This window comes from Mesoplodon bidens (assembly GCF_964165515.1).
Source record: "Mesoplodon bidens genome assembly, chromosome: 12".
Lineage (NCBI taxonomy): Eukaryota > Metazoa > Chordata > Mammalia > Artiodactyla > Ziphiidae > Mesoplodon > Mesoplodon bidens.
The window spans coordinates 9,472,415-9,480,508 of record NC_138168.1 but is presented as its reverse complement, the minus strand read 5'-3'; the positions used below and the strand labels follow the sequence as shown (position 1 = coordinate 9,480,508).

General features: G+C 43.4%; 1 protein-coding gene across 1 annotated transcript in view; it reads left to right on the top strand.

Annotated features, from left to right (window-relative positions):
- Positions 1–1,830: 1,830 nt before the first annotated feature.
- MYO6 (myosin VI) overlaps positions 1,831–8,094 on the top strand; it is a 141,830-nt gene continuing 135,566 nt past the window's right edge. Inside the window, exon 1 of the mRNA XM_081251099.1 lies at positions 1,831–2,062. The gene's annotated coding sequence lies outside the window, so the exon portion shown is untranslated. The remainder of the gene's footprint in view (positions 2,063–8,094) is intronic.

Here is an 8,094-nt window from a genome sequence, read left to right as displayed (position 1 = left end):
TGGCGACACTCCAATGTAATAAATAGCATAGCTGTCTGTTCTGGAGAGCAAGCACTTCAGAATGGCTTGAATGTAAAGTACAAGAAATGGAAAACGGCAGTGGGTGGAAGTGAAATTGGACAGGTAAGCAGGGCTAAGACCAGTGGTCTAAAGTGCCAGTGATTCCCAAGAGAGGTAACACTGTGTGAGGAAGTCTGGTTTAGGACAGCTTTATGGAGTTTAGAATGGTAATGAACTGGGGAACAATGAAAAGGCATTCAACTTCAATGAAAAGAAAAAAACAAAAGAGATCTCCACTGTGCTAGCCAAACAAAAACGGCTGAAGGATCATGTAAGACATCTTAAGGAGTTTGGACTTTATAGTAAGGATAGTGGAGTGCCACTGTAAGAGTTTAAAGAGAGGAGTACATAATCAGGCTTTCATTTTATAAAATATAAATCTGAAGGTATTGTAGACACTGGATTAGGAGGGGACAAGATTGCAGCCTGGGAAATTGGCTAGGCGGCTATAGCGGTATGCGAGACATGAAATGATGGTGGCCTGAAGCAAGACAGTAGTTGCTATGAACTGGAGTATCATCAGACAGGTGGGGAGCTAGAAGCAGAGTCTCAGTAATGAATTGGAAGTGGAGGAGGAAGGAGAGAGAGAGAGAGAAAAAAAAAATCACAAGTCGTTGCTCACAATAAGCTGTATGGGCTTCTATTGGTCTGACTAAGCCGTTTAATCTTAAATCAGAAATGAAGTCAAAGCAGTGAATTGAAATCCTCTCCTCGTTCTTATTTTTTTTTTCCGATCCGTTTTGAAATCTAGTTTTATATACTTAAGATTTACCTCCCGGTAATCTGGAATTACGTTCCTGAGATTGCTGTAAATTATTTCCTTTCTTGCTTTCTCTTCCTCTTTTTTTTACTTCCCTACTTTATTCTTAATATTTTATTGTTTTAACTGTCTGCTAATATACTTCATCATAACTTAGCTTTTCCTCCGAGAGAACTGTGGAACATCTGAATAACTGAAACTTGTCCCCTATCAGAATCTTGTAGATTTCCTGAAGTTTTCCCGTTGCTGCTTGGAATGTTTCCGGGGTAATGTTCTCAGGGTAATTTTCCTGTGTAGGTGCGGCTAGCTTTTTTCAGCGGAGACTTTTAGCATTTCTAGTCAATCACCATTTCATTTTCTTAAGAGAAGCTTCTTTTTGTCGTAAAGGCAGTATATGTTTTCATCATATTTCACTTTCAAATATGACTCACAGGTATGTCCCTTATAAAAACAGTAAAACTTAAATGACAAGAGAAGATCTGGGCTCTAATCAGTATATACGGCGGCGGCGGGAGGGCCGAAGAAATGCCAAATTTCCCGCTCAGACCCGCCCAGCCACCGCCCCCCACCCCCGCTCCCAAAGGCGGAACAGGGAGGTTACTACTCTGCTAGGGCAGCCCAGCCCGGGGCGCCTGCTCCCTCCCTCCGCAACGACGCCGCCTCGCCCCCTGCCCGAACAACATTCCCCCTCCCGGAACGGATTCCCGCGGCGGCCGGTTCACGCTGCCCGCACGCAGTCCACGGGGGTGCGCTGCAGGCGCCGGGAGGAATAACCCCCACGAAGGAGGCCGTTTCGCGGGGGGCCGGAACGACGGCTGTGGGCCAGGCCCGGGACGGCTCCTCCCCGCGCCGCCGCACGCCCTCCCGGTCCCGGAGGCTCGGCGCCGTGGGTCGGCGAGAGGACGGGCGGGGCGGCCCCGCGTCGAGCGCCCCCTCCCGGCGCGCCCGCGCCCCGCCCGCCGGACCGCGGCGCCCCCGCCCCCTTGGGCGCTCCGTAGCCGTGACGTGCGCGCGGCGGGGCTGGGGACTCGGCTGGTTGCCGGCCGGCGGGCGGAGACGGACCCGGGATCTGTCCGAGCAGGAAGCGAGCCGGAGACTGGTCACCGCCGCCGCCGCCCCGTCCCGGTGCTGGTCCGCGTCGTCGCCCTCTCTCCTCGCCCTCCGCATCCACCCCCCCCCCCGCCCCGCCTCACCGGCGACAGGTAGCCCCGCCGCCGCGCACCTGCCCTCGCGTCCGCACCGGTGAGTGCCCCGGGACGCCCGCGGTGGGGCGTCGGCGCCGGGGCCCCGCTTCCCGGAGCCTCGCTCCCCCAGCCTGGCCTTGCTTCGGGGCCTCCTCCCGCCGCCCGGGGCAGACGAGCCGGCTTGGTTCATCTCCCGGGGACGCCGCGGGTGAAGCAGGTGATGAGTGGGCCCGGGCGGCGGCGGCTCCCGGTAGCGCAGGGTGGTCTCATTTCCACAGGACAATGAGAGTCTCCTTTCAAGAGTCAGTTACCAGCAGGATGCCTTCGTGTATCTTCTCTGGCTCCCAGGTAGAAGCTGAGCCCTCAGGTGTCCAGCTCTGACCTGGACGCCCCGTGATAGTTTCTCTTTCGTAAACAGGCTTAAAATTCAGTGCAGGAATAGTGCTTTTTGTTCTGGGATGTGAGGATCAACTGCTGTCCCAATTAGTTTAATCTTGTAGGAGCCCAGGTTGGGACTGTATAAAGCCGTATTTTTAGTCTTTAATTGGTCTAGTGCTTTGGGTACGTTAATTTATATATCTGCTACTGAACAAGAGGTTTTTACATTTTTTAATTTCCAGAACTCTTTAAAACGATTAAAATGCTCAAACTCTGGGGTAAGAAAATAGTTTGATAGGGTTATTACTAGAACATCCGTGTCAGAAATATTTCCATACAGCTTTAGAAAACGTGTTACATTTTATCTGGGGTGAAGTTTGTAGTGGAGGAATGCTAAATCCTAATCTACAGATATAAGGAGCTAGGAACACTGCCCCAATTTAATAGGCTGCTGTACATGGTAGATAAAAGTTTTCCTTGTTATGTTCTGGCGGTGTGGATGCAATATAGTTAAATGTCGTCAGGGTTTGAGAGTTTAAAAGATTAATATTCTTAAGATTTAGCTGAGCACTGTTCACACCATAAAATGTGAATCTTGAACTTGGGCTGGTAATGGTCATGGTACAAAGGTTGGCAGCAAAAGGACATTTCTGTACAAATTAACTAAACTTAGATGTCTTGGGTTGTGGTTTGCATTGGAAATTGTTTAGTGAAAAAATTACCTTGGTGTCTTTTACTATTAATTTTAGAAGCACCACAAATTGGTTTATAGCCGGAGCTTGAAACAAAGCAGCCTTTTAAAGTAACTCGTTGACTTTTAAATATCCATCTCATTTAGAGTATTTTCAGTTGTGCAGAATTACTTGCATAGTGATAAACAGAAGTTATTTTAGTCTTATTCAGGTTTGCCTGTTGCATTTGTATGTTCTGTGTGACATGCTGTTTAACTGTTGGCTTTTTAAGTTACATTTTCGTTTTCAAAAACTAAAAGGGAGTAATGGAAGTGATAAGCAACTTTAAGAAAAGATTATGATTAAAAACTCACTATGTATGTAATATTTAAAAGTATATATACTATACATATATTCTTCATGAGTGCCTGGATACATGGACAAGAAAAATGTAATAAGCTATTGCAATATTTAATGTAAATTCATGCAGGGTCTTAAAAGTATCATAACCCATGAAACTCATCTGAAATGGATTTTTTTCTCTGTTTATGTTTGTGTGATCAAGTTTTAAAATAACAGTGGCCAGGAAATCTGAGAGAAGCTGAAGTCTCTTTTTTCATCCTGTTGTGACCTTGCCTGGAGACTGTGGTGTATTATGTAGCCCATTGTTTAGACAACGGGCTGTGTCAGGGTTCTAAAAATACAACTAAAATTTAAAAAAAATTTGACTATGTGAGGTTTGAATAAATATAAGCACCCCAGACATTAAAAAAAAAACCCTGATTTTCAGTCTGCTGATAATTGAACCTCCATGTCTGTTATGTAAAATGTCAGCTTTATAAAGATGTTTAACCTTTGTGAATTTTTTATTTCTATATATTAAAACATTTTAAGTAAAAGATTGAAAAAAGTATGACAAGTGTAATAAATCTCATACAGTTTAATTTTGATCCTTACAATGAGATATTTGGTAGTAATGTGACTGGCCCTTTAGTAGGATAAGATCGTCACCCATTTATTAGGCATCTGCCATAATCAGAACACTAACTGAGGAACTTGATCTGCAAAATAATTTTCAGGGTTGGTGGTCTTGTCCTTTTTACACATGAGGAAATTTAGGCTCAGAGAATTGAATATTTGCTCAAGGTCATGAGGTCATGTAGCTCCAGGGAGAGTCTGGATTCACACCCAAGTCTTCTGACCATAAAACCTCAGTCCTTTCCACCAGAGCAGGTTGCCTTGATCTCAGTGCAATTGGTAGACTATTCTGGTAAACCTGCAGAACTGGTATTGTGTTAAAGAATGTAACTGGTGGTTTGAACAAGGTACAGAGGAGTGACATTAAGAAAGGCCAGGAATGGGGCTCGGAACTAATTTTGAATTCTGTGTCTGTTTCTTCATTCTTAAGTAGACAGCCTTGAGCAGTGATATGATGTTGCTTTATCATTGCTGGGGTCAATTCCAGAATATTATACATATTGTGCACTTTTAATTTTGATGGGCTGTAGGAACTAAAATTAGGCTGTAATGTAACACTGGTTTTCACTGTAGCTAAAGTGAATAATATAATGTACCTTGTTAGGGTAGAACTTAAAAATGAGATAGGTTATTGCCTATAAATGCAGTAGCTGCCTTTTAAATATTACATAATTAACTGTGTAATACTAAGGGGAACAGTGGTTTTCAGATTATGATTAAATTGTGACCTGTTAGATCAGGACAGTTTTTTTTTTTAATGTCCTGTGTTTATTTCAGGAATGTCCCTTGAGCTGTAATAGACCCAGAGAACAAAGTGAGCACACAAAGTCCATCTTTTGTAGCACATGAGGAGTCATTTCAGCAGTAGAATGTAGTTGGGTAAATGAACAGAAAAATGGTAGGAAGGCTGAGTGACTTCTGTTACAGGTGTGTCTTTGTTTTGAACTATTAGGAATGATACTCATATTCAACTGTAAATACAAAACCATCATCCAAGGGCTTAATGTAAATTATTAATGGATGATCTGTATCACATCTGCCTTCGTGTGTGTGTGTGTGTGTGTGTGTGTGTGTGTGTATAGATAATCAAGAACTAACTAAAGTGAAATAAGCTTAATTCTGTTTTTGAGGCATTATATAATGTTCAGAGGAACCAGGATGTTCTACATTTAAAACAGTTATGCTTTTATTTGACAGATTTAGTGGACTGTTAATAATCTTAAAATATAAGTACATGGTTTTCAAAAATAAGCTTTTTTTTTTCTCATTGAGTAGTGTAAGAATGACATAGTGGTTTGAGAAATGACCACAAGTCCAGCAAAAGTTCGCCCTGTGAGTACTGAAGTATGGGAAGTAAAGCCAGAAGAACGGATCTGGCATCTTTAGAAACCTTGCTAGTGTTGAAGAGAGGGGAAGTCCTTTTCTATTTATAAAGCGTGTCTCTTCCAGTGAAACCAAAATACTGAAGCACGTTCCTTAGGTGATACTCACATGCCTGCTGAGTAATGTGCACAAAGCAAGGTGGTGGTCCTGGCAAAACCACAGGCATCTTTTATGTACCTTACGTCACTTGTTATTTTATTTGAAGGTAACCTGCTGCTTAACCTTTACAAGGTAGGGTATTATATATCACAGACTTTAAAAATGTCGTTATATGTGGATGAGCATCTTTTTCAACAAATATTTATTGATGGTTCATTGTGTTTAAAATATAGCTGTTGATGGGAGCTGGTTCTTCCCTGTTCTGGCAGATCTTTGGATATAGGAAATAGGAGTAGGACAGATGTGAAAAGAAAGAGAAACAGAAACATCCATTTAAAACCTGAAGCTGTTTATGTCAGAAGTTAGCACCCCACATGAATGACACTTCACTCTTTTGGAAATCATTTTATGTGCATTTGGTCCTAGAACAACTTGATGAAGTAGAGTGGTAAATCTGTTCTTATTCTGCACATGAGAAAATGGAGACAAAAAAAATAAGTACTTTGTTCAAGGTCACATGTGAGGCTGCTTAGAAGCATCACTGAGAATGGAACTGCTATCTGTGTGTTCCCATAGATCCCTCCCTCCCCCAGATCTCTAACTCCTAGATTTAGTAAGGGTTAACCTCTCAGCAATGACTTATTTCATTTTATGGACTTAATTCAGATGGTTCAGGAAATTCTGAATAGTCAGGATAACTAAAGTGATAATTATTAAATATGTAGTTACACTTTCTTCTTTTTTTTAATGTAAGGTAGAAGATGAGCATGATGTAGTATTATGGAACTACTTTAACATTTTTAATAGATGAATGGAGTCGAGGTTGGTAATTAACTTTTCTAGTAGCAGTGTTTTTAAGGGAAAGCCAACAATTAGTTTTAAAAAAGGAGAAAAGTATTCTAGAGGAATTTTGAAAATAAGTTTTATTATTTGGCACGTTGAAATTGATCTGATTACTATGCTTGCGTTTGTAAAGACTCGCTAACGAGCTGAGGTGCGTCTCTGTGGGTACCTTCATGCCTTCATTCATTTCACAAATATTCGAGTGTCTGTCACGGGCCGGGCACAGTTTTGAGTGCCTACGATAAGGTGATAAAACCAAGTCCTTGTACTGAGTGACATTTTATTGTTGTTTTGAGTTAAGTTAATTATAGACTCGTCATTCTAGTATGTGATTAACAGGGCTGACCCTAAAGTTGGGAAATAGTTGTCAAAGTGGTACAATTTGAGGGCTACTAAAAGCCTCATTTGCTCTAAAATATTCCACTCCTGGCCTTTAGTCCACTGAGTTACAGCACTGTTACCAATTGCTTCCTGATAAGTAAGAATATGTTCCATCTTTTATCACAGTTTCAGGAAGTAAGGCTGAGAGAAAGTAAATGGGACCCAGGACTGATAGGTTGGCTTTCGTAAGAGAGTGGGTTGGCAAAGTATAATTTTAGTAGCCGCTGTTGTCTATTGAGCTCTTGCTGTGTGTCAGGTACTATGTCAAGCAAGTACTTTATGTACATTAGCTCAGTTAATCACTATGTCAGACTTCCCTGGTGGCGCAGTGGTTGGGAATCTGCCTGCCAATTCAGGGGACACGGGATCGAGCCCTGGTCCGTGAAGATCCCACATGCCGCGGAGCAACTAAGCCCGTGCGCCGCAACTACTGAGCCTGCCCTCTAGAGCCCGCAAGCCACAACTACTGAGCCCCTGTACCACAACTGCTGAAGCCGGCGCACCTAGAACCCATGCTCCGCAACAAGAGAAGCCACCGCAATGAGAAGCCCGCGCACCACAACGAAGAGTAGCCCGCGTGCAGCAACGAAGACCCAACGCAGCCAAAAATAAATAAATAGAAGGCATTAAAAAAAAAATCACTATGTCACTTCAGTGCACTTGGCATTAAGACTCTCGTGTCTTAGGAGAGAGAGGCACAGGGATGTTAAACTCGCTCAAGCTCCCAGCCAGTACTTGGTGGAGCTGGGATTGGATCCCTTGTCGTCCTTAGCATGTGGCTGTAGATACTCATGTGGGAAGAGTGCAGGTAGACTTGCGACGTGCCCCCAGTATGTCACGGCACACCATGTAGGTGGAAGGGCTTGGTGAGCGAGGGATGGGTGCGGTGGGAGTTGGGGGGATGGGGCGTTAGTGCTTGCCCAGCTACTGGCCCCTCAGGCTGAGCCTCTGTGTTCCAGCCCCCAGGTTCCAGAGCTGCATTTGTGCATAAGTGCTTGCTTGTCCACCTCCAGGGTAAGAGGACAGGCAGAGGTGAGGGGATCCTGGTTTTGCCACTTACTACCTGGGTCAGCTTACTTAGTTTCTCTGGGCTTCAGTTAGTAAAATGGGGGCTACAATATTACTTACCTGGTGTGGTTCTTGTGAGGACTGGATTAGACACTTAATACGTGGAAAGCACATATCACACTGGCACATAGCTAGTGTGCATTATTATTGTTACTGTTTTGGCTGTTTTTTCTTTTCCATGTTTAATGTGGAATGTTCATCCAAAAGGAAAAAAGCTATGTATTGGAGATTTGGGTGAAATCTTGAAGTTAACCAGTTTCAAGTAGTTCTGAAATTTAGGTGCGTACCA